At 43.5% G+C, this 27,272-nt stretch overlaps 1 protein-coding gene across 4 annotated transcripts in view; it reads right to left on the bottom strand.

Annotated features, from left to right (window-relative positions):
- LOC124042261 (protein TANC1-like) overlaps nt 1–27,272 on the bottom strand; it is a 184,877-nt gene that overhangs the window by 111,360 nt on the left and 46,245 nt on the right. The gene's annotated exons all lie outside the window — the stretch shown is intronic.

Genomic DNA, 27,272 nt, shown 5'->3' with positions numbered 1-27,272 from the left:
CTTGACAAGCAAAATGCTAAAACATGCCGTTATTGATGCAATAGGTTACTCCAAAACAGAGTACAGTATCTACACTGTGCACAGAGCTGAACTCTGTGGGATCCAGCTAACAGTGGATAACCTAACTTGTGGGAAAGTGCCCTTTCAGGTCTCCTCTGAGTGCATTAAGTCTGATAAGCCATTCTAGAAACTCACTACCCTGTAGGTTAATCTCTGAAAACATGGGATGCAGTGATAGCTTCAGAGAGTACTGTATGGAGCCCTCATGTTCCCATGTTGCTCCCAAATCTTTGTGAGAAAAGAAGGGCCACTTCCCATTTATCACGGACTCCTCAGCTCAAGAAGCATTCCTTCTTGAAAAGAAAACACAAGAACCTGTTCTGCAAGTTTATGGCCTCAACTATAGCTTGGAGTCTTTTAGACACAGTGAGCACTTAGGCCAAAGCTGTTTCTTCCAAACAGGTCCCTGGAGTGCTTGCTGGGGATGACCTGGCTCAAGACCTGCTAATGATTCCGATATAGTAGCCCAGAGTTCTAGATGGAAAACGCAGACCTTTTACCAAGAGCCAACATCGAATGGAAAGACCATTCTCAAAAGTCATCTCTTCTGTTGAATCGAAATGTTGCCCTCTCAGGCTCTCATCTAACCAACCACACATTAAAATGTCTGAATGATGAACCTCTAATAGTACTGCTGCTCATGCGTCAAGAGACAGGGCAGGCTGGATCATAATCACAGATGTGGGGAGCCACAGTCTTGCCCATTAGGCTTGGCTCTGCATGGCTCTGTTCTAAGGACCATGCCAGCCTCTTGTTTGGGACCCTTTTCCCAGATGATCCAAGGTTTGTGTCCCAATGGCACCCTATTCCCTACACAGTACACTACTTTGACCAGAACCCAATAGACCCTGGTCAAAAGTAGTGCAATGTATAGGGAATAGGTTGCCATTTGGGACGAAGCCCATGACGCCAGTCTGGACCGTGAGGCTGAACCAATGGGAGAGAAGCAAGATGCTAGTGGTCTGCTGCTTTTAGCCAGCCAGCCAGCGCTCGGTTCCTAAGGGGAAATTAGTGTTGGCTGCTGGGAATAATATGCAACAGAGCGCTGTGTTCTCTCTGGGGCCTTGCCACAAAGGAAACAAAGCTGTCTTGTGTTTAAAGGGCTCTTAAACAAGTAAGAATGCCAGTAACAGGAACTGGCCCTGGTGCAATGACACCTCCGCAATCTTCCAGGCGCTTGTGAAGTGTATGACCACGCAGCTGAGCTGAGCCCTGTGGTCACCATGACCTGGTCGTGACCTTCTGACCAGAGATCACAATCCATATTCAATAGATTCAACCCACAAAATCAGATCTGTTAGTGGGCTATTATTGAATGGCTAACAAACATGACACATTTGTGTGACTCACTGACCATCCTGGCTGAAAGAACCTCACGCACTTGTACTGAATAAATGATCAGCTAGGTTAATTTCTAGACTTGTATTTTATTAGGCTCTGAAGCTGATCAAATGCTAAAGCCGGCAGATCTTGTATCAGTAGAGCTACTGGGCTTGTTTAAACAGCCACAACAGAACACTGCCATGGATATAGCAGGCTGCTCCAACCGCACATGAAACCGCACATCCTAGACTAAAGACACTCTAAAGACATTCAGGGACTCATCTCAACCAATTACACCACCCAGAGACAAGGGAAACTCCACACTATACTTTGGTACGGAAGATCCGGATTCTTTCTGCATCCATTTTCAGGATTTGCCCTCACCACCTAATCTAGCCTATAGGGTATGTTCACCACTACTAGACTAGACTATTACTGTCTGTTACTTTACAAAAGGAAAAAAAGCTTCAATGAAGACAATGTGAGTTGGGAATAGACAAAAAAGTTTTTTGTTAAGGCCATTGAATTATGAAGATGAACGCAAGCACAGGCCAGGCGATCAGAGGTCAAGCAGTTTGAGCGGGACCTCCTCCGTCGCTAAGCTAGTTGTTTGCAGTAACAAATGACCACACAGCTTCACCACGGTGTCAGGGTGTTATACGACAGGGCTGGCGGGGGGGGGGGGGGGGGTACAGATAGAGAGAGAACCCCTCCATTCATTACGAATCCAAAACAGCTCAGAGTTACAAGGGCAATTAACACAGACACTACTACCGTATTACAATACCACTTTTGAGAAGTAGCCATCAAAGAGGAGGGTTGTACTTCACTAGGGGGCTCTGGGAGGGAGGGAGGGAGGGAGGGAGGGGGGAGGGAGGGAGGGAGGGAGGGAGGGAGGGAGGGAGGGAGGGAGGGAGGGAGGGAGGGAGGGAGGGAGGGAGGGAGGGAGGGAGGGAGGGAGGGAGGGGACTTTTATCACAGTGCTCAAGTTATACAGGGTGCCAATGGTTTGTCCTGTTTGCCAGTAAATGATGTAGGCCTAAATTCCTACACAATTCTCAGTCTCACATTTCAAGAGCTAGACCTGTTTACAATGACAATATCCTCATTGTCACTGTATCTTTTTCGCTCGTAAAACTAAATACCAGTCCTTGACTGAATGTCAGATCATAAAACCCCCTTTTCGAGCGAGCTCATTTTTTGCAGCGCTACTAGACAGTGGGCGCTACTTTTCAGCCATGTTGCATGCTAAAGACATTATGACAAAGTTGTAATTAGGGCTGATGCTTTTGAAAACAAGAGGCGCCACAAAAAAAAGCTGGCATTAAAACAGTTGCTGGCTGGACAGGCTGTTGGCTGTGTGTTCTGGTCGCTGCACTGCCATCTGAACCAGAGCTAAAAACCCAGAGGGAAACAGTAACGTAAACTCACCATGGGCTATTTCAGTTGCTTTTCCTCAAGTCCTGGCCCAGGGAAGGCCTGCAATTTCAGCCCATGCTGTGGTCCAAGGAAATCAACCCATTCTAATTATAAAGCCCTGCACCAAGACTATGTAAAAATGATTACAGTCCTTTTCATTCTCGTTTCTCCCTAATCAAAGAGGACCAAGGCCAATGAGGACCTGCCCTACCCATAAAAATATAATAATGATAATAATTCAAGTAATTGATTAAAGATTTAAGTGGAAATCAATTACTCAACTGGAAGGGTTTTAGGCAAATTCATAACTGCCTGCAGACATAGACTAGAACAGGGTGATGGGTGAGGTGAAAATGTGGCAACTTGCATTATGCATTTAAAAGGGTGATAAAAGAGGAGTTAAAAAATGGTGCCTTCAGAAAGTAGTCACACCCCTTGACTTTATCCACACTTTGTTGCGTTTTACAGACATAATTCAAAAAATGGATTACATGTATATATTGTGTCACTGGCCGACACACAATACCTCATAATGTCAAAGTGGAATTTAACATGATTTTTGAATGACTGCCTTATCTCTGTACCTCACACATACAATTATCTGTAAGGTCCCTCAATCGAGCAGTACATCTCAAACTCAGGTTCAACAACAAAGACCAGGAAGATTTTCCAATGCCTCGCAAAGAAGGGGACCTATTGGGAAATGGGTAAAACAAAAATTAGGCAGACATTGAATATCCCTTTGAGCATGGTGAAGTTATTAATTACACTTTGGATGGTGTATCAATAAACCCAGTCACTACAAAGATACAGGCGTTCTTCTTAACTCAGTTACCGGAGAGGAAGGAAACCACTCAGGGATTTCACCATGAGGACAATGGTGACTTTAAAACAGTTACAGAGTTTAATGGCTGTGATAGAAACTGAGGATGGATCAACAACATATGAATGAAAAGAAGGAAGCTTGTACAGAATAAAAAATGCAAAAACATGCATCCTGTTTGCAACAAGGAACTAAAGTAATATTGCAGAAAATGTGGCAAAGCACTTAACTTTGTCCTAAATACAAAGTGTTATGTTTGGGGCAAATCCAATACAACACCTTACTGAGTACCACTCTCCATATTTTCAAGCATAGTGGTGACAGCATTATGTTATGGGTATGCGTGTAATTGTTAAGGACTGAGTTTTTCAGGATTAAAAAGAAACGGAATGGAGCAAAGTACAGGCAAAATTCCAGAGGAAAACCTGGTTCAGTCTGCTTCCCACTAGACATTGGGAGATGAATTCACCTTTCAGCAGGACAATAACCTAAAACACAAGGCCAAATCTACACTGGAGTTGCTTACCAAGAAGACAGTGAATATAGCTGAGTGTCTGAGTAACAGTTTTGACGTAAATCTGCTAGAAAATCTATGGCAAGACCTGAAAATCATTGTCAAGCAATGATCAACAACCAATTAAACAGAGCTTGAAGGATTTTTAAAAGAATAATGGGCAGATTTGCACAATCCAGGTGTGGAAAGCTCTTAGAGACTTATCCAGAAAGACTCACAGCTGTAATTGCTGCCAAAGGTCCTTCAACAAAGTATTGACTCAGGGGTGAGAATACCTATGTAAATGAGATATTTCTCTATTTAATTTACAAATAAATGTGATATAAATTCTAAAAACACGTTTTCATTTTGTCGTTATGGGATACTGTGTGAAGATGTTTGAGATGTAAAAAATATATTTAATCCATTTTGAATTCAGGCTGTAACACAACACAATGTGAAATACAGTGCATTCTGAAAGGATTCAGACTCCTTAACTTTTTCCACATTGTGTTACATTGCAGCCTTATTCTAAAATTGATTGAATCATTTTTTCCCCCAAATCAATCAACACACAATACCACATAATGACAAAGCGAAAACAGTAAAAAAAAATATAAAAAAATGAAATACCTTATTTAAATGAGTGTGCAGACCCTTAGCAATGAGACTCGAAATTGATCATCCTTGAGATGTTTCTACAACTTGATTGGAGTCCACCTGTGGTAAATTCAATTGATTGGATATGATTTGAAAAGGCACATACATGTCTATATAAGGTCCCACAGTTGACAGTATATGTCAGACCAAAAACCAAGCCATGAGCTCGAAGGAATAGTCCATAGAGCTCTGAGACAGGATTGTGTTGAGGCACAGATTTGGGGAAGGGTACCAAAACATTTCTGCAGAATTGAAGGTCCCCAAGAACACAGTGGCCCCCATCATTCATAAATGGAATAGATTTGGAACCACCAAGACTCTTCAGCTGGCCCGCCGGCAAAACTGAGCAATCGGGGGAGAAGGGCCTTGGTCAGGTAGGTGACCAAGAACCCGATGGTCACTCTGATAGAGCTCCAGAGTTCCTTTGTGGAGATGGGAGATCCTTCCAGAAGGACAACCATCTCACCAACATTCCACCAATCAGGCCTTTAAAGTAGAATGGCCAGGTGGAAGCCACTCCTCAGCAAAAGGCACATGACAGCCCGCTTGGAATTTGCCAAAAGACACCTAAAGATTCTCAGACCATGAGAAACAAGTTTCTCTGGTCTGATGAAATCAAGATTAAATTACTTGGCCTCAATGCCAAGCGTCACGTCTGGAGGAAACCTGGCACCATCCCTACTGTGAAGCATGGTGATGGCAGCCTCATGCTGTAGGGATCCTTTTCAGCGGCAGGGACTGGGAGACTAGTCAGGATCAAGGGAAAGATGAACGGAGCAAAGTACAGAGACATCCTTGATGAAAACCTGCTCCAGAGCACTCAGGAACTCAGACTGGGGCAAATGTTCACCTTCCAACAGGACAACGACCCTGAACACACAGCCAAGACAACGCAGTTGTGGCTTCGGGACAAGTCTCTAAATGTCCTTGAGTGACCCAGCCAGAGCACGGACTTGAACCCGATCGAACATCTCTGGAGAGACCTGAAAATAGCTGTGTATCGACGCTCCCCATCCAACCTGACAGAACTTGAGAGGATCTGCAGAGAAGAATGGGAGAAGCTCACCAAATATGGGGTATTGTATGTAGGTTTTTGAGGGGGGGGGGGATTTAATCCATTTTAGAATAAGGCTCAATCTGGAAAAAGTCAATGGGGCCTGAATACTTTCCGAATGCACTGTAAGTCAATGGGTTTGAATACTTCCTGAAGGCACTGTATATACGTCTAACTATAAAGTGACTACAGGGGCCTTTTATTGAATCTGAATGTCAAATATGATCAAGTTAACTTGAGTTATTAGAACAGAGTCAAATTATCAAATCATTATGCCGCAGTACACAAAGTATTGATTTCATATTGATATCCAAAACAAATGTTTGTTTCATGCAGGGTAGTCTATATTCAGTCTGTCAGTCTGGCAATGTAACCAACCACACAGAATAAAAGTCAACCACAGTGAATTTAAACAGAGTCCTTTTTCATGCATGGTTTATAAGGCCCATTTTCCTCCTGCTGCCATTTGAGGTGATGTTTGGTAGCACAGCTGAATGCTTCAAAATGTCTTTCAGGGTGTAATTTTGGATTGTGTCACCCGCCTTTCAGAGCAAATCTGTGCACTGGAATGTTATCTGTCACTCTCAGTGAAGAAATCCAAAGCCCCCCCCCCCACCAACAGTGTACTTGCTCGACCGACCCTCAGTTGCAATACCCTCTAAACAAAGGAGATGTAACCTTGAGCAGGGATGAGCTTATGCCAGACAAAAATACGCTTACAATTCAAATCGTGACACTTGGACTGCCGCAGAAGCTCAGACTTACAGTACATTCCTTATGGGCTTTTGCTTGTTTACATGAAGAAAATCATATTCATAATTTGTCTCGCCATACAATTGGCCTGATATTTTAATTTTGTGTGTGTGTGTGTGTGTGTGTGTGTGTGTGTGTGTGTGTGTGTGTGTGTGTGTGTGTGTGTGTGTGTGTGTGTGTGTGTGTGTGTGTGTGTGTGTGTGTGTGTGTGTGTGTGTGTGTGTGTGTGTGTGTGTGTGTGTGTGTGCGCTAACCTCTATTAGTTTCTCACCAGTTAATTTGATGAACCACTGAGAGAAAATGAAGAAAGGCTATAATGAATGCAGATTCTTTTTGTCAACACACAAAGCCACATGACCATAGGACATTACACCAATGGGGAATTCTCACGCTAGACTGCGTGCCAATGAGGCTTCCCAGTGTACTTCCGAGACCAGGGTGACAGTCTCACAAAAGCTGTCAAGGTTAACACACAGGCAGCACACAGAGACAGAGAGAGAAAACCTGAGAGGGAAAGATACAAATGAAGTGGGTGATAGGGGTAGTTAGTATACATCAGCTTGTACATGATAAAATAGCAATGAGTTTTAACCAAGTGTACTAAATGAGTCTTCTTTATCTTTAAGTAAGTCCAGTATGGCTGCCTGTCTGAGTGACTGCCATATCAGCAACCTCTCCTGTCTAGACTCATCTCTAGACTCATCTCTAGGGGAAATCATGCAGCCAATCTGGCACTCCTGGAGGGAAATATATTTTCTCCCCTACAAGACCCCTTTGGTCAGCCAGCTGTAGTCACGGCAACAGTCAAAACATCACGCAAGCTGGCAAAATACCCAATTCATAGAGGACCGATTGAGTTAGTTAGTGAGTTAGTCCAGGATAATAATACAATTCCACACATTCCACAAGCTTCAGAGTATGTTGGCTACTTGGATACACATTCCTCAAAAACGCATTTCACCTGTGTGATAACATCAGTCACATAGAGGAATCAATCTCCACACGGCAGCCCAATTTCTGTCTGTGACACTAAAGAGGATCAAGAGAATATGCAATCACAGTTCATCATCTCTTCCTTCTCAAAAGGCTTCATCTTTCAAATTTATTACACTCTCTTGTTTATGAAGAATGCCAAAATGCTATTTCCACACAAAGCATCCTCCAGACTAAAATCCACTGACAGTATTTCCTCAATGTTCAGTTTTTTGAATATCAATAGCCTATCAGAGACGAGACCCACTGGCAGTGTTAAAAAACATCTATGTTGAAGAGAATTCATTGAGTCATCTCTGCTGGTGGTCCCTGGGGAAAGAAACTCATGCTGACTGTCTTTTAGCTGCAGCATGTCACTGAAACTCCCAAAAAGTTTCTGAGGTGAACAAATGAGCTGGTTAAACCAGAGGCTGAAGCCGTGCTGCAGGCAATCAGGCAGGCAGACTGCAGAATCATCCCACAGTAAAACATCTGATGCTCTGTAGTGGCCTGTGCACTGGGATGTCTTCACCAGCCTCCCCTGAGTTACAGGGACAGAGGGAGGGGGATGATGGGAGAGGGTGGAGGCGGTGGGCAGCCAGCAACCATGACATTTCCCATTCCTCTTCATAAATGGTCAATTGAAGCAGGTATAGGAAACATATCTGGGCCAGACAATGTCTTTCCCACATGGTTTATTTCAAGCTGGTTTCAAGCAGAGAGTCAAGAAAGGGCATTGGAAGCGTGGGGAAAATACACGATGTGCCAGCTGATACTGCATAAAGCTGACAGAAGCCCAGGGAAGGTTTTAATTAAACCATCATAATCTCTATAGGAGAAGATATGAATACCAATGAGGTGCCAAGCAACACAATGAGATAGAGAGAGCACTCCCACAGAGCAGCACAGGTGTGCCGTTCAAACCAGTCGGTTGATCTCAAAAACACACACGAGAATCACACATGTATAATAAGGACTTAACAAGTCTGTAAGGGCTAAGAAAAGGGAGCTGGCGGTGGGGCGATGTGAGGATACATGTCTCTAACTACATTTATCTCTCTCGAGGTCAACATCCAGAACACTGTTCCAGTTTTAAGAAACTACAGGAGAGCATGATCTTACTCCCATCACTCAGAAGTGAAGAAAAATGATTATCCACAAAACATGTACCTGTTTTACCTGAGGACATCATCTCATCACAGCAAATATTTTCATTGCTAGTTCACCAGGTGCTAAAGGGGTCAAAGACAAGCAGATGTGGGCCTAATGATCATTTGTGGAGTCACAAATACATATGTTACAAAGGCAATGGCAGCAGTGTGAATAGAGAGAAGAATAGAAAGAGAAGAACATCCTGACAGCTCTTTCTCAACAACATACTGAGTAGTGATGGGGTGATACACACTACCGTTCAAAAGTTTGGGGTCACTTGGAAATGTCCTTGTTTTTGAAAGAGAAGCACATTTTTGGGGAAATTAAAATAACATCAAATTGATCAGAAATACAGTGTAGACATTGTTAATGTTGTAAATGACTATTGTAGCTGGAAACGGTAGATTTTTTAATGGAATATCTAGGGGTACAGAGGCCCATTATCAGCAACCATCACTCCTGTGTTCCAATGGCACGTTGTGTTAGCTAATCCAAGTTTATCATTTTAAAAGGCTAATTGATCTTTGGAAAACCCTTTTGCAATTATGTTATCACAGCTGAAAACTGTTGTGCTGATTAAAGAAGCAATGAAACTGGCCTTCTTTAGACTAGTTAAGTATCTGGAACATCAGCATTTGTGGATTCGATTAAGGCTCAAAACGTCCAGAAACAAATCACTTTATTCTGAAACTCGTCAGGACCCATGCTGTGTACTACTCCCTTCACAGAACAGAGCAAACTGTCCCTAACCAGAATAGAAAGTGGAGTGGGAGGCCCGGGTGCACAACAAACCAATAGGACAAGAACATTAGAGTATCTAGATTGAGAAACAGACACCTCACAAGTCCTCAACTGATAGCTTCATTAAATAGTACAGCAAAACACCAGTATCAACGTCAACATTGAAGAGGCAACTCCGGGATAGTGATCTTCAAAGAAATATGGATAAGAATAAGAAATAAAAGTAACAAGTAATTAAAGAGCAGCAGTAAAATAACAATAGCGAGACTATATACAGTGCTTTGCGAAAGTATTCGGCCCCCTTGAACTTTACGACCTTTTGCAACATTTCAGGCTTCAAACATAAAGATATAAAACTATATTTTTTTTGTGAAGAATCAACAACAAGTGGTACACAATCATGAAGTGGAATGACATTTATTGGATATTTCAAACTTTTTTAACAAATTTAAAAACTGAAAAATTGGGCGTGCAAAATTATTCGGAGGCCGAGAACTTGCCATACCAGGCAACCAGTCAGGATACTCTCGATGGTGCAGCTGTAGAACCTTTAAAGGATCTGAGAACTCATGCCAAATCTTTTTTTGTCTCCTGAGGGGGAATAGGTTTTGTCTTGGTGTTTTGTTGGTGATGTGGGCACCAAGGATTTGAAGATCCCAACCTGCTCCACTACAGCCCGTCGATGTGAATGGGGGCGTGCTCGGTCCTCCTTTTCCTTTGGTCCACAATCATCTCCTTTGTCTTGATCACGCTGAGGGAGAGGTTGTTATCCTGGCACCACACGGCCAGGTCTCCTCCCTATAGGTTGTCTTGTTGTTGTCGGTGATCAGGTTATGTCATCGGCAAACTTAATGATGGTGTTGGAGTCGTGCCTGACCGTGCAGTCATGAGTGAACAGGGAGTACATGAGGACTCTGAGCACGCACCCCTGAGGGGCCCCTGTGTTGAGGATCAGCGTGGTGGATGTGTTGTTACCTACCCTTACCACCTGGGGGTGGCTCGTCAGGAAGTCCACGATCCAGTTGCAGAGGGAGGTGTTTAGTCCCATAGTCCTAAGCTTATTGATGAGTTTTGAGGGCACTATGGTGTTGAACGCTGAGCTGTAGTCAATTAATAGCATTCTCACATAGGTGTTCCTTTTGTCCAGGTGGGAAAGGGCAGTGTGGAGTGCAATAGAGATTGGATCATCTGGGATCTGTTGGGGCGGTATGCAAATTGGTGGGTCTAGGGTTTCTGGGATAATAATGTTGATGTGAGCCATGACCAGCCTTTCAAAGCACTTCATGGCTACAGACGTGAGTGCTACGTGTCGGTAGTCATTAAGGCATGTTACCTTAGTGTTCTTGGGCACAGGCACTACGGTGATCTGCTTGAAACATGTTGGTATTACTCGGACGATTCGATCATGGTCCTGTATTGACGCTTTGCCTGTTTGATGGTTAGTCTGAGGGCATAGCGGGATTTCTTATAAGCTTCCAGGTTAGAGTCCCGCTCCTTGAAAGCGGCGTCTCTAGCCTTTAACTCACGGATGTTGCCTGTAGGGGACGACGTCATTGACAAAGTTATTGATGAAGCCAATGACTGATGTGGTGTACTCTTCAATGCCATCGGAGGAATCCCAAAACATATTCCAGTCTGTGCTAGCAAAATAGTCCTGTAGCTTAGCATCTGCTTCATCTGACCACTTTTTAATTGATGTAGTCACTGGTGCTTCCTGCTTTAATTTTTTGCTTGTCATCAGGAATCAGGAGGATATAATTATGGTCAGATTTGCCAAATGGAGGTTGAGGGAGAGCTTTGTATGCATCTCTGATTGTGGAGTAAAGGTGGTCCAGAGTTATTTTTCTTCTGGTTGCACATTTAACATGCTGATAGAAATTTGGTAAAACGGATTTAAGTTTCCCTGCATTAAAAGTCCAGGCTACTAGGAGCGCCACCTCTGTGTGAGCGTTTTCTTGTTTGCTTATGGCAGAATACAGCTCATTCAATGTTGTCTTAGTGCCAACCTCTGACTGTGGTGGTAAGTAAACAACTATGAAAAATACAGATGAAAACTCTCTAGGTAGATAGTGTGGTCTACAGCTTATCATGAGATACTCTACCTCAGGCGAGCAATTGCTTTAGACTTCCTTAGATATCGTGCACCAGCTATTATTTACAAAAATATATAGTCCACAGCCCTTTGTCTTACCAGACGCCACTGTTCTATCCTGCCGGTGCAGCGTATAACCAGCCAGCTGTATGTTGATAGTGTCGTCGTTCAACCATGACTCCGAGATGCATAAGATATTACAGTTTTGAATGTCCCATTGGTAATTCCACGTAGGTCATGTATTTTATTGTTCAAAGATTGCACATTTGCTAGCAGAATGTAAGGAAGTGGCGGTTTATTCGAATTCTCAGAAGGCAGCCTGCCCTCTGGCTCTTTTGTCTCTGCCTCCTCTTCACGCAAATCACGGGGATCTGGGCCTGTTCCCGAGAAAGCAGTATATCGTTCGCATCGGCCTTGTCAACTTCTTGGTGACAGGGGGCAGTATTTTCACGTCCAGGTGAAATGTATGTCCAAATTCAACTGCCTGCTACTCATCCCCAGAAGATAAGATATGCATAGTATTAGTAGATTTGGATATAAAACACTCTGAAGTTTCTAAAACTGTTTGAATCATGTCTGTGAGTATAACAGAACGTATTTAGCAGGCGAAACTCTGAGGACAAACGATTCAGAATTTTTCTTTTTGAGGTCACTCTCTTTTCAATGGATTTTCATTGGGAATCCAGATTTCTAAGGGACCTTCTTGCAGTTCCTATGGCTTCCACTGGATATCAACAGTTTTTAGAAATTGGTTGAGGTTATTCCTTTGCGTAATGAAGAAGTACAGCCATCTTGAACCAGGGTCACTTGAGGTGTACTGTAGATAGAGGTGCGTGACCAGAAAGCATGCTTCAGTTTGTTTTCTTCCTGTGTTGAACACAGATCATCCGATCTTCGATTTTATCGATTATTTACGTTAAAAAATACCTAAAGTTGTATTACAAAAGTAGTTTGAAATGTTTTGGCAAAGTTTACAGGTAACTTTTGAGATATTTTGTAGTGACGTTGAGCAAGTTGGAACCAGTGTTTTTCTGGATCAAACGCGCCAAATAAATGGACATTATGGATATATATTGACAGAATTAATCGAACAAAAGGACCATTTGTGATGTTTATGGGACATATTGGAGTGCCAACAAAATAAGCTTGTCAAAGGTAAGGCATGAATTATATTTTTATTTCTGCGTTTTGTGTCACGCCTGCAGGGTTGAAATATGGTTTCTCTCTTTGTTTACGGAGGTGCTATCATCAGATAATAGCATTGTTTGCTTTCGCCGAAAAGCCTTTTTGAAATCTGACATGTTGGCTGGATTCACAACAAGTGTAGCTTTAATTTGCTATCTTGCATGTGTGATTTAATGAAAGTTAATGAAAAAAGGATTCTGCCAGTCCCTGGGGAGTAATCGCAGTGTCACGTTCTGACCTTTATTTCCTTTGTTTTGTATTTATTTAGTATGGTCAGGGCGTGAGTTGGGTGGGCAGTCTATGTTTGTTTTTCTATGATTTGGGTATTTCTCTTTTTCGGCCTAGTATGGTTCTCAATCAGAGGCAGGTGTCATTAGTTGTCTCTGATTGAGAATCATACTTAGGTAGCCTGGGTTGCACTGTTTGTTTGTGGGTGATTGTCTATGTTGATGGCTTGTTTCAGCGCAGCTCGCATTAGCTTCACGGTTGTTATTTTGTTTACTGTTTTTGTATAGTGTTTCAGTGTTCAGTTCTTTCTTTAATTAAACATTCAACATGAACACATATCACGCTGCATTTTGGTCCTCCGATCCTTCTCGCCACTCCTCTTCAGATGAAGAGGAGGACAACCGTGACACGCAGTCCTGATGTCCAGAAGTTATTTTCGATCACAAGAGACGGTAGCGGCAACATTATGTACAAAATAAGTTTAAAAAATAAGTTGCAAATAAACAAACAAAAAAACATCGGTTGGGGGCACGTAAAACGTCTGCCTTCTTCTCCGGCGCCATTTTAGTAGATTTTGTATCGGCACCAAAGTATTGTGATAATATCGTATTGTGAGGTCCCTGGCAATTCCCAGCCCTAATACTGAGACAGCCTACAAACACCGTTAGCAGTTGTCTGCATTCTGCTGGTGGGTGGTGAGATTTATGAAGTTCAATCAAGAGAGGGCACAACCTTCACATTAAAAGCCTGGCATTAACTAGTTTCATTGATCTACAAAGGCCCAATGTTCTTGTCTGATCCATGTTTTTTTAATGCATTTTTGCAGATTCACTGAAAACAGTCCCAGTTTGAGTTAAGGGAGGGAGTTATTGATATTCATACTGGCAGCATTGTGAGTGCGATTACCAGTCACATAGCAAATCCTCATCTGGCCACATTAATTGGTGACAGTAAGTCAGCTGCTTGCTGCTGCAGCATGTTTCCTTCTAAAACTCCTCAGTGAGGCATGGAGATAGTCACCTGACCAAAGCAGTCACACTCCAACTACTCTAGTGTCTAGTAACATTACACAGTAGAGAGGAAAATCCAAGAAGACCCTTTACAACAAAGCCTTACCTTGGCCTACATTGTCCTCGATTGCTTTCTTGACATGGTTCACATGATGTGGCTAACTGCATGGCTGTCTTCTCCTTACCCCAGTATGTAGCATTCGGTACTGAAACACTGTTCAGTACTGGTACTGTGTGTGGCTGGCCCAACCAGAAGAGAGAGGTATGATGGATGACCCTGGAGCATTTTTCTTACTGTAATCAATCATGTGGTGACTCTGAACAGACCTTTGTGGGTTGTGATGCCTAGGGAGCTGGGTAACCCGGGTTTACCATACAACACAACCCCTTTAGGAGTGGACAAGAGAAAGGGGGCCTGACTGTTGGGGTCTCGCCGCCTACACTCACTGTTCTGTTGTCCACATCAACCTTGGATTTCTGAAGCTCTTCTGAATGTTCCACATTTTTCATAGCGGCGGTTTCCTGCTTCTTCTACCGTATTCATAAACCAGCTCTGGGGTCTGAATGAACGTGTTTTCCATGCAGGGAGCTTCGCAGTGTGTGTGCGGCCGTGGAGAGCAGAGGTTAACGACAGATTGTGATTGCCATTAACATAGGTCATTAGGCAGTCATTCGTGTGGGGCAGGTGAGGTCATGAGAATATCACTGACCACTAGACAATTGGAAGTCTCAGCTCAGGGTCCTTTCAATAGAGTTAAATGGATGTGGCTGTGGTACAAAGCCTGTCCATCCACCCCTTCTGCACAGCCTAATCCCAAAAGCAAACAACAGGAGCCAGGGGAATCTTAACGCTTTGTGTCGGGCCAGAAAACCTGTTGTGATGTTGAACCTTTCAGTCGCTCCTGTTTCCTTAATTCAGCAAGGAGGATTTCTGTTTTTATATATAAATAATCTATTAATGGATTGATGATGAACAATTGATTGATGATGACGATCCATTAATGATTAATCAGTTTTCTTTTGAGAGCTTTGACAGATGGACCACTGAATGACAGAACAGCACCCAGTGACATTCCACTGCTTTCAACCAGATTCACTACCTTCCTACATGTTGATGTTGTCTGCTCATCTACTGTTGACCATGGTCCAGTGGCCATCGGTGCTGAAGCTGGAGGAGGTGGAATGTGCCAGAGTAGCTGCTGTTTCCTTATAAAGAAAACCAGCCTGGGAGGGGAGGCCATTTTAAGGATGAGGAAAAGGGAGGTGAATGTGAAGTGGGAGCCGGGCGGCGCTCCTTGCAGAAAGTATTATCCTCCTCTTCCCTTTGAGGCCAGGCACAAAGGGGGGCGAGGTCATTAGTTCAGCCGGGTCTCAAACGCTCCTAAGCTGGGCGATGGACCAGTGTATTCATCTGCTCACGCAATCACAAAGAGCATTTCTCTGTCCCATTCAGTCCTGCCACAGAGCAGTGCAGAGCAGAGAGAGAGGGGCCCGGGGCAACAGTCTACGCAGAGGCCTCCACGGACTCCCACACACCCACTTTACAGAGTCACCAGCTCTCTCTGTAACTTGAAGGGATAAGTCTATCAGGATAGAGGCCTCAGCTGCAGCCGTAAAACACTGCAAACTATACTGGCTCAGGTAAACCAATACAGACTTGGAAAGGAGGGATTATAAAACATATTTACTCACATTTAGTCAGAGGCTTATGTACTGTACACTAAATCATTCCTCATGTGCTGAGTCTAAACATGTCAGAAGAGCGAGAGAAACACCAAATTAGGTGCACAAACACACAACCGGTCTGAGGGAGTTTGGAAAATGTCATGAGAGATAAAAAGCAGAAGGAAATCAGTTTAAAGGAATGTGTCTGTCTACCCAGTCAGGTCACAGTATAATGAGAAAAGGCCTGTGGCCCACTGACCTCTCCAGCCAATGAACTGCCATAACAGCCACCATCGGCCTTCAAAAGCCTTCCAAAAAACCCTGGCGCTGCTAACTGATACGACCTTTCCCCCCCTTTGAAGCACCAAGAGAATTCATCGGCACTCAAAGCCAGGAAAAAAACAAGATAACACTTTGCAGCCTGTGTGCTGTGGTATTTCAGTATGACATCACTCTGTTCCCAGCCAATTCTGATGCATTCGTTTTTTCTATCCCTCACTACACCAGCCCTTCCAAGGTTATGGACACTGGTGCAAAGCGCTGGGGAGCAGAGAGGGGAAATTAAGTATTTCACCAGACGGTGCCTCTGGCAGCTAGAGGGCTGCTGGGAGCCTGGAGGGCCCACTCCGGATTCGTCACGGCACAGCAGCCACTGTTCAGGAAGCAGGGTGTAATATCTGACCCTGTGCCAATTATCACACCGCAAGGAGCGGATATGGCAACAACAGGCCAAAAGTCTAGGAAATAGAAGTTAAATAAATCAGTTTCACAGCTTCCCTGCCTTGATATAGACTGGTGACATTACAGCATTGGGACAGAGACACAGTGAGATATCCTCTAGATCTGCATAATGTGTACATAATGGAATGAATGGAATTCCATGACCTTTACAATTCAAGTCCCACACAATGTAAGTGGTGCAGGAATCCAAAGTGAATGATGCACTTCATGATGTGACTTAAATGCCAATTGCCTGCTAAATCAATATTTTTGCATTACCTGAAATTAATGCTTTTATGATTGCATGACCACAATAAAAATTCAATACGCAGAAATCGCTCAGCAATTTCCTGGTTGCTAAAATTCTAGTAGTTCGCCTATTTTCCGTTTATGTGTAGAGAAGCATTGTACCATCAAACCCGGGGTGAAATATATTTTCAATAACCAAAAATATTGTACTTTCAGCTGTTTGAAGCTGGTGTACAAAACCGAAAGCAAAAAATTCTAAAACTAAAAATGAGAATGGGAAATAGCATACATAGAACAGATCTAACACATCTTAGATCTGCTTTCAATTAGAAGGACAGATCTATAACTCTGATTTCTATGCGAATTTTGTTCGGTTTCCCAAAAAGTTGCATATTGCAGCTATAAGGGAGCATATTGGAGTGGAAATCTAGCCTAACTGCTCTGAAAGAGATTAGTCAAATTATATTTGCTTCAAATCCTCAGAGCTCCGCATCATATGATGTGAGGGGGAAATGTAACGCTTGTTGTTTGAAGGCTTCTACAAACACAAACCAGCGTGACTGGCCGATTTCCCATTGCGCCCATATTTAGCTTTTCAGGAGACATGAAGAGACAGGGTGGGCCTCATGTGGGCACACCTGAGGTCTGGTTTGAGGACTTTCTAAACTAAGGATATGTGTGCGTGTGTGTGTGTATCTGTGTGTTTATTTGTGTGTGCTTGTCATGTGGTTTGAGCTACGCCCTGCTAATCGTTGCCTGCTGGCTGTGGAGTACTTTGATACTGGTATAGGTCTGGAGCTAGCTTCAATGGTTACCTTAGTAACTCCTTTACTTTCCTACCGTCCAGCATGTAAAATCGCACCTCCACTGTCTGGGCCTGACCATTTAGACAAACACAATAACAAAGAAAGGCACCAACCAGTGTTCCAGCAAGGCCTTTAATTCATTGAATTAGACTCAGTAATAGGAGTGGGCAAAGCAGAATAGCAAAACATCCTCAGAGTTGTGAGTGGAACTGAGGTCTTGTTGATCATTGTAATGGCATAAACTGTACTACAAAACACATTGTGCCCTGACAATGGTAAACCAAAAGGTAATTTAGTCTAGATGCCTTTTAATCTAAGCAAACTGGAACACATTGTTCACACGGGAAACTAAAAGAGGATGACAAAGGGGTTTGTTATTATGGTTAAAGTGCTAGGATATTATGGTTTTAAAATATAAAAAGCCAGTTGATTGTGGCGGCGGGCGGAAAATGTTCATTGCGGTCGTTCAATCCATGAAGGGGAGTGTGTTAGTGTGTGTCTGTGTGTGAGGGTGTGTGTTAGGGTTGGGCGAAATTACCATAGTATCGTCTATCCACAATGTTTGACAGCTATCGTCGATGGTGAGGACTTTGTAATGTGACAGACGATGGTTTTGCCTATTTGAACTTGATTGGTGTTGTGCAGTAGCCTAAATAATGTAGTCTGGCAGCCACGGTGACATTCAGGGTAATCTGCCTAAAACCTATAGCGCTACCACCTGCGCTTAGATTTACCATTGCGCTAGAGCCCTAAAAGTGTTAAAACATTTGATCACTGCTATTTTCTGAGAGTTGCTAGTTGATAATACAATCTAGTGTTAGAATGTACCAGAGGCCGCCAAAATAGAGCGATACAATCGTACATCACAATGTTTTATGAGTACATGATCACGGAAGATCAAAGGTTGACATCACCCAACCCTATGTGGGTGGGTGTTCTCCTTCCCTGTTTCACATGTATCACCTGTGGTCTAGACTTCCTGCTGTGGCTGCCTGAATATGTTGGCCAGAAGAATACCTCAGACTGAGTTATAGCTCAGGATATTATGGAAGCAAAGTTTACCTCTGGCTAGTTTACAACATATTTTTTTTCACCTCAAGAGCAAAACAACCCCAGGCAGGGCTTAAGCTCTGGTATAAATACCTCTGAGTCACTGCTTCCTATCGCACTTAGAAGATAGAACTCTTCTCTAAACCTGGGGATAGGTAGGATGGTGAAGGAGAGTCTGTTGATAGCCCCTGTATTCTCCCCTCCCCTATCTCCAAAGATGCTAAGAGGCCGTTTTCCTGCCTGGAGCTGCCTGTTGTGGGGGTCGTGGTCATTGAAGAGAGGAGAGGAGAGCTGGGTTGACCAGTGCAGCTGTTCAGACAGCCAGCCAGCCTGACAAATAGTCTTACAGTGAGTGGGTTTTCATGAACAACGAAATCGGCAAAAGAAGTTCGGCCCCCATTAATTTTCAACGAGGGCATGTGGAGACATTTGCAGGGGATTGTGGGAAGTGAGCGGTGAGAACCGTACTAGCAGAGTGATAGAGAAAGTTCAGCTCTGCTCTACTTTATGCACATTTCAAGTGAAACAAAGCATTGTAGCGAAGTGTTGGCAAGAGAAGGCAGCGCCTCTGTTCAAAACCACTGAGGTATAATAACAACTGGGTGTTCGACCGTTGTTTTCAAGGTAATCTACTCAAGTTTGCACATGCCGATTCATGGACCATCTATACCTCGGTTGTGTCCGGTTTGCACTAGCACTCAGTATGCACAGGGAGCAGTGCGAGCAGCACCAACGTCATCAGGTCATCCAAAAACATGTCAGATATTGGATGAAATTCAAATGTTAATGTCTTCTACTGTGAGTGATGGAAAAAATCGACTTCTCTAAGTGGCTCTCCATGGAAATTGCCCTTCTGGGCCGGGCGTCAAAACTGTGCTTCTAGACCAGAACCCTGGCCCCATGGTCAAAACCCACTGTTAGAATGGCACCTGTGGCCAGACATGCCATGAAAGGGCACAGTGTGGGACAGACAGATTAGTATGTGGAGGCTCTAGACTACTACTACAGCCTCTGTGCTATGTGTCTACGTGTCTGTGAGCTGCCCCCATCTTCAACAAATAGCCTATGTCCACACTCTGGGCTAACCCTTCTTCCACAGTGACGATGAAGCAGCACTAGACCAGCACCTAACAGGCAAACATTCACCCTGGAAACAGGATGCTTGAGACGCATGTCTATAGCATCAGGCACCTCATTAAAGCAAATCAGATTTGGAGGAAGCTGAAGCCGTTGACAAACAAAGAGAGAGGACAGACTAATGGTGAGAGAACAGTCCAGGAAAACAACAAGCCTTCTGGGCGGTTTAGCAGCATTCCCCCTGTCTGTCTGTTTAATATTTCACCAAATGTTCCCTCTTCTTCACACAGAATAAGTCAGTGGCCCAAATGGCACACTGTTCGCTACATAGTGTACTACTTTAGAACCAGCACCATATAGAGAATAGGATGCCATTTGGGATGCAGGCCAAAAGGAGTACAACAGAGGGAGGCTTCAGTTCCAATGTCTGTATTCCCTGACCAAATACATTTAGGAAATTACAGGACTAAGCTCACTTGGGTTAAACTAACTGGGCAACAACAACACTATAAAACATTATGATTAAATGTCAACGGTATGGTGACAATTCTGGACACAGTGTAAGCCTACTAGCATTTCAATCACTAAAAGAATGGCCCTGGTATGCTAAAAACACAAACAAACGTCATTCACCTTTCAGCAAATAATTTGCTATTGTTAAGCGTTTGTTTTGACAAATCTCTGTAATCTGTAAAACTTGTCTGCCCGTAAACAACTCCCAAAACATCTGTTGTTGCTGATTATTGGGAAAGGTCCTCCATAGCAAGTGAAAATCCCTCATGTTAAATCCCCGCAGACAGTCAAAAGTGGGGAGAGAAATATGGAAATCACTGCAGCAGGAATCTCTGCATTGTCTGTTCAAGTGAAATCCTCACGCAAACATAATCTCTCTCTCTTTTACTTGAATAATTTATTTTTAATCACTGATTTTTTTGAATGTTCAGAACTATGGCCGAGACAGAATTGGACAGCAGCACTTGGCAATGACAACAGCCCAGGGTGACAGACATGTGTTTTCCTCTGTCATCTAAGTCTCCACCAACAAATCACCCTCCCATTTCCCAAACACACAGAAGCCCTGTCGAGACAGCCTGTACCAGCCGCCCTCACAACTGAGACAACAGTGTGGAGGCCTACATCTTACCACCACCACCATCCTCTCTAATGGTCACACACACACACGCACCCACGCACGTCACACGCACGTCACACACACACACACACACACAAAAAAAGTGCAATCATTAGTGTTCGGCAGAATCACAATATTCTTTTAATCTTTAATTTCCTATGAGCTAAATGACCGGAGACAAACTGCCTTTTGGAGCTCAACGTCCTAATTAAACATTGCTCTTATTAAAGAAGAGAGCGCGATTAAACAACATTTACATTCTGAGAAGCGGTGTTAATAAAGCGGACTCTGTTTATCTTTTGCTTTAGTATTCGTAAGCCTCTCAATTAAAAGTGGTTCGTATCCATTGGATTTTGGTCTGGAGAGCAAAACCACCCCCTGCTGTGGGAACTCTTTGAAGGAAAGGTTGGTGGCCAAGTTGCTCTGTCTCTGGTTGGATGCAACGCCGGATCTGATGAGATCACAGGGACATCAATGAAGTGCATCCCAATTACTTGGGGATTTGTATATGTGCAGGGTGTTATCATCAACTTAGCCATAGTGTAGATAGTCCATGCAATTTACAATATCAGCAGGAGAAAGACGACTCTCTTTCAGTACTCCAAAGGTGAGTTGGCCTACTGTAACAACTGACCTCCTTCCACAACTGTACATGGCCAAGCCATGACATATGCCTATCAAACAGGATTACATCATCATCAAATAACAACTTGCACATTTACTTCAAAATACAAATTACTTGATATCATAAAGTTAAATACAACAAATGTCAGATAGCTACGCTGTATAGGAAGTTACGTCTCTATATGAAGTAGGATTACCCACGGCTGCTGACAACGATGAGTCAGCAAACTGGCTCGGTTCACCATCTGTAGCCTACATTGTTGAACAGAAAATAAAAGACTGAATTTTTTTCTCCCCTGTTTGCTGTGGATATGGCCTCTGCTTTTCAGACTAGTGGTTAACGCAGGGCAATGGGCTTAGCTTGGGCCCACTATGTACTGACTCCAACTTTCCTCTGACCAGGTGGCCTGTCTCCATGTGGCCAAACTCAGAGGGTTCCTGCCAGTGCCAACTGGTAGCGGGCGGGGGAGTCAGTGGAGAGGAGCAGCTGAGGCAGTTTAGCCTTGATGCCCCAGAGAGTACAAGGCAAAGACATGCTAGTGTGATTAACTGGACCACAACAGTCAGTTCTGTCTGGCAGCTGGCTGTCTCCATCTCAGCATATAGAACTATAGCTAGAGCTGGGAAATGCAGGAGGGATGAATCCAGCCCCCACAGCCTGAGCCTTCACAGCCAGCCTGCCTCTGGGCTCTGATCACTGCATTGAAAGAGATGAAACTGGTGGGATGTGGGAGTACAGTGCAGAAGGAAGGTAGGTAGGTAACGGTAAAACTTTACTCTAGAACAGGCCTGGGCAAAGGCTGGCACGGGGGCCATATGTGGCACGCGACCTGATTCAATACGGCCCACGGAATCATGCTCAGATCACATAAAGAATTTGCTAGAATTTGTTATTCAAATTAAAAGCCCAATGAATACTCGCCTTTGTGTGATGATTTAACTAAATAATTTATTTTGAAGGCAGACAGTGACTGACAGGCTGACACACACATCACAGTTTCAAATAGTAGCTAGCTAGATATTGGGCAACATTTTTTTTCAAAGTAGATAATGAATGTAGGGTATTCCAGCTGTCACGCCCTGACCTTAGAGATCATTTTTATGTCTCTATTTTGGTTTGGTCAGGGCGTGAGTTGGGGTGGGCATTCTATGTTTTGTGTTTCTATGATTTTCTATTTCTATGTGTTGGCCGGGTATGGTTCTCAATCAGGGAAAGCTGTCTATCGTTGTCTCTGATTGGGAACCATACTTAGGTACCCTTTTCCCCCACCTGTGTTTGTGGAAATTAACTTTGTTTGATGGCACATAGCCTTAAGCTTCACGGTTTGTATTGTTTATTGTTTTGTCGGCGTCATTTCGAATAAAGGAGAAAATGTACGCTCACCACGCTGCACCTTGGTCTAGTTCCTTCAACAGCTGTGACACCAGCAAGAGTGGACATTGAAATATTTCTTCTTTGAGGTATCAGGGAAAGCTGTGTGCTTAGTGTGCAAAGAGAGCATCGCTGTCTTGAAAGACTACAACTTGTACCGACACTTCCAGACGAAGCATGCAGAGAAATATAGGAATATGTCTTCTGAACAGGGGGCAAGTGCATCGAAACAGTTGCTTTCTCAGTTGCAAAAGCAGCAAGGACTTTTCACAAAACGGCATTCAGCAAAAGACTGAATTGCGAGAGTTAGCTATGTACTGTCCCACAAAATTGCTAAACATAGCAAGCCATTTGATGAGTGCGAATCATTAAATAATGTTTAATTGACTCTGCAGTGATACTTCTCCCCAACAAGAAAGTGTTTTCGAACAGTGACACGGCGTGTTGAGGACATCGCAGACAATATGGAACAAAAGTTGAAAGACAAGGTAAAGGATTTCACTTATTTCTCCTTGGCCCTGGATGAGACCAGTGATGCATGTGACACGGTGCAGTTGTTTATATTCTTAGGAGGTATAACCCCAGACTTTGAAATTACAGAGGAGCTTGCTTCAGTGCAGTCAATGAAGAGCACAACCACATGGAAATATTTATTGGGGGAGGTTAATAAGTGTGTGGCAAAGCTGGGACTGAGTTTTGAAAAGTTATCAGTGTGACCACTGATGGGTGCCCAAACTTAACAGGAAAAAAACATTGGCCTTTAGAAAAGGATACAAGATCAAGAAGCTGAGCTGAACCCAGATCAAAAAATGATTTTGCTGCATTGCATTAGTCATCAGGAGGTGATCTGTAAATGCATTCGGAAAATGAGCCATGTTGTGGATACAGTCACTAAAGTGTTAAATCTTTGTCTCATTGTTGGAAGAGACAAAGTCGGGTCATGCAGATCTCCCCTACCACACAAATTTGAGAAGGCTGAGTTTGGGGAACGTGCTTAAAAGGGTGTGGCAACTGAAGTCGGAGATTGCTGCGTTTTTGCAAATGAAAGGTATATATGTGGATTTCCCTCAACTGCAAAATAAAGAATTGTTGGCTGATTTTTCCTTCACCGCGGACATCATGGCCATCATGAATGAACTGAATTCCAAACTACAAGGGAAGGGCCTTTTTGCACATCATATCTATAGCCTTGTCAAAGCCTTCAAGGGAAAATTACTCCTCCTGACCCGCCAAGTAGAAGCCAACAATCTCACCCACCTTCCGACACTACTAGTCTGTTCCCTATCAGATGACCAGTGGAATAAGTATACATCGCTGCTGCGTGCTTTGAACGGTGTGCTTTCTCGTCATATTGAGTATTTCAAAGTGAAAATGACATGCTGTTGGTTTCCTCTCCTTCACCTTCAATGTGGATAACGGTCCCACTGACCTGCAACTTGAGCTTATCGATCTTCAGTCTGATGCAGTGATTGGACAACTTTTTTTATTCAAAACAATGTCACTGACGAGGTTCTATGCATCTCTCGATGAATAAAACTTTCCAAAGATTAGGAGTCATGCTCAGAAGGTGTTTGTACTGTTTGAGTCAACCTATGTATGTGAACAGACATTTTTAGTGATGAAATATAACAAGTCAAGGCACAGATCATCTCTTACTGACACTCACCTTGGGTTGAATGGGGAGTGTCGCTGCACAGCTATTTTCAGGTTTCTCCAGAGATGTTAGATCGGGTTCAAGTCCAAGTTCTGGCTGGGTCACTCAAGGACATTCCGAGACTTGTCCCGAAGCCACTCCTGCATTGTCTTGGCTGTGTGCTTAGGGCTGTTGTCCTCTTGGAAGGTGAACCTTCACCCCAGTCTGAAGTCCTAAGGGCTCTGAATCAGGTTTTCATCCAGGATCTCAAAAACCTTTGCTCCTTTCCCTCAATCCTGACTAGTCTCCCAGTCCCCGTCGCTGTAAAACATCCCTACAGCATGATGCTGCCACCACCATGCTTCACTTTAGGGATGGTCAGTTTTCCTCCAGACGTGATGCCTAGAATTCAGGCCAAAAAGTTCAATCTTGGTTTCATCAGACCAGAGAATCTTGTTTCTCATGGTCTGAGAGCCCTTTAGGTCCCTTTTGGCAAACTCCAATTAGGCTGTCATGTCTTCCGTCTGGCCGCTACCATAAAGGCCTGATTGGTGGAGTGCTGCAGAGATGGTTGTCCTCTGTGGGGATGGGAGAACCTTCCAGAACGAACTCTGCAGCTCTGTCAGAGTGACCATTGGATCTTGGTCACCTCCCTGACCAAGGCTATTCTCACACGATTGCTCAGTTTGGCCGGCCGGCCTGGTTCCAAACGTCTTCCATTAAGAATGATGGAGGCCACTGTGTTCTTGGGGACCTTCAATGCTGCAGACATGTATTGGTACCCTTCCCCAGATCTGTGCCTTGACACAATCCTTTCTCAGAGCTCTACGGACAATTCTTCCAACCTCGGGGCTTGTTTTTTGCTCTGACATGCACTGTAAACTGTGGTACCTTATTTAGACAGGTATGTGCCTTTTCAAATCATGTCAAAAGTGATCAATAGAAACAGGATGCACCTGAGCTCAATTTCGAGTCTCATAGTAAAGGGTCTAAATACTGTATTTCAATACATTTGCAAAGATTTCAGAGAACCTGTTTTTGCTTTGTAATTATGGGATATAATGTGTAGATTGTTTGAGGATTTTTTTATATCCATTTGAGAATAAGGCTGTAACGTAACAAAATGTGGAGAAAGTCAAGAGTTCTGAATACTTTCCGAATGCACTGTAGGTAGCTGTAGATCTCCCCAAAGACTGAAAAACTGAAACCATTAGACTCTCTTCATGTGGTTCCAGTCTGTCACAGGGATGAGATGGGGCTCCCATTTCAGCTTCACTCCATCTCCAACTCATAAAATGTATAACATCTACAACGCATCAGAGTTAGAACTTGGAAACATTATATCTCCCATGCTGGCCATACCAATGTCCTAAGTGCTTCTTCAAGCCGTTCTCTTCTAAAAACCCATCTTGTCTCCTTATGCTTGCTGCTGTGCACCCTGCGACTGCACCTCCTAGCTTTTAAGAGGTTTTAACAGGAGAAAACCGGCGTATATCCTCAAAGAGAATACCAATTAATCCAGACAAGTTTAATTTAACAACTATATAATCCACTGAGCTCCCGGTGCTTTGAGCCTCAAATCCATTAACGTCAGTGAGGCTTGCTGGCAATGTGACCTTTTAAATAAAGTGTTCACATCAAAGTCCAGAGGCCAAAGCTAAGCGGTATCCCACTTCCGGAATGCCGGACCATAAAAATGTGTATTTAGAAGGGATTAAAAAGGCAATTCCACACAGCAGATTTTGAGGAGGTAGAGTAGGAGAAAAGAGGAGGAAGAAGGGCTGAATTAGCGAATGGTGTGTTTGTGGGCCCTGGCAATATGGGGCTCCTAGAGGCAGCCTAATGACTGCGGTCCGGTGTCTGGCACAGGGGCCAAGTTTTTCCCTGACTCCTTTTAAGTTGCCTCCAAGCCACCGCGTTATGAGGAACATATGCCCAGCTATCATGCAATACTACAATTATCAAGGCTTTTCATTACACTCATTTCCATGACACATATCCATGGACATTTTATGTGTTTTTGTAAAGCATTTATCAATGTCATGCTCTTTACAGGGAAGGGGGGTGCTTTGATTGTTTGCTGGTCTCTCAGTGTTTATTTATTTGTATATATTTTATTTAAACTTTATTTAACCTTTATTTAACTAGGCAAGTCAGTTAAGAACAAATTCTTATTTACAATGACGGCCTACCCCGGCCAAACCCTCCCCTATCCCGGACGACGCTGGGCCAATTGTGCGCAGCCCTATGGGACTCCAGATCACCGCCGGTTGTGATACAGCCCGGGTTCGAACCAGGGTCTGTAGTGATGCATCTAGCACTGCGATGCAGTGCATTAGACCGCTGCACCACTCGGGAGCCCATGTATACTGTACATAAGAGCAAACTGGTTAAAGCTGTTCCAATGGTAGTTGTCTTGATCCATCCACAACAGATACAAATAGATTTGATGAGTCAAAGGAGAAAGGAATTAAATAAACTGTGTCAAACTATTTTGCCCTTGTTTAGGCAACGACCCATTAAGCAAATCAGTTGTTGCCATTCTCATTGTCCGAGGTCATAGCCAAAGGGAGGATGTGCAAAACAGTTCCAAACATGGCAGCAAGCAATAATTTCAGTCATATCCAATTCAGTTATAAAAACCTAATCTTTGTGCATAAATCCGACCTGAATATGCCATGAGGATATGGTCACATTTTGGCAAATTAAGAGACAATTTGTCTGCACTGTATCGGACCAGACGGTAGATTTAAGCCTTATTTCTTTGTCCAATACCATTTGGGAGAGTAATGAACCCTTTATTCACACCTAACACGTCCATTGAATATTTAATGTGCAATATGTTACAATCGAGGCCCATAGAGCATTAGATATTCGGCAGTCTACCCGATCTGATTAGCATGGCCATCTCCAAGAAGACTACTTACTAACATAATTTCAGGCTGTTTCGAGATGAGAGCTGACTTTACAAGCAAATGG

Source organism: Oncorhynchus gorbuscha, linkage group LG01 (assembly GCF_021184085.1).
Source record: "Oncorhynchus gorbuscha isolate QuinsamMale2020 ecotype Even-year linkage group LG01, OgorEven_v1.0, whole genome shotgun sequence".
NCBI lineage: Eukaryota > Metazoa > Chordata > Actinopteri > Salmoniformes > Salmonidae > Oncorhynchus > Oncorhynchus gorbuscha.
The sequence above is the reverse complement of the archived record's forward strand: the minus strand, read 5'-3'. Positions and strand labels throughout refer to the sequence as shown.